The sequence below is a fragment of the Plasmopara halstedii genome (genome assembly GCF_900000015.1).
Source record: "Plasmopara halstedii genome assembly, contig: Scaffold_3060, whole genome shotgun sequence".
Lineage (NCBI taxonomy): Eukaryota > Oomycota > Peronosporomycetes > Peronosporales > Peronosporaceae > Plasmopara > Plasmopara halstedii.
This window is the reverse complement of record NW_020189964.1, coordinates 1,039,907-1,040,112: the sequence shown is the minus strand read 5'-3', so window position 1 is coordinate 1,040,112 and position 206 is coordinate 1,039,907.

Here is a 206-nt window from a genome sequence, read left to right as displayed (position 1 = left end):
AAGATGGCGACGTCCGCCTCGAGGCTATGCCTGCAGTAGATGCTTTTCTTGAGCTGGAGAAGATGTCCCTTGAAGAGTCCTGCAGTTCCTTGAGGGTAGGCGATTTGGCCGAAGTGGTCATTGTACGACCGGAAGAGGAGATAAACTTATCATCGCTTTTAGAGAAAGCTGTCTTGAAGGACACTAAGAGAGTGCTGAACGCACGA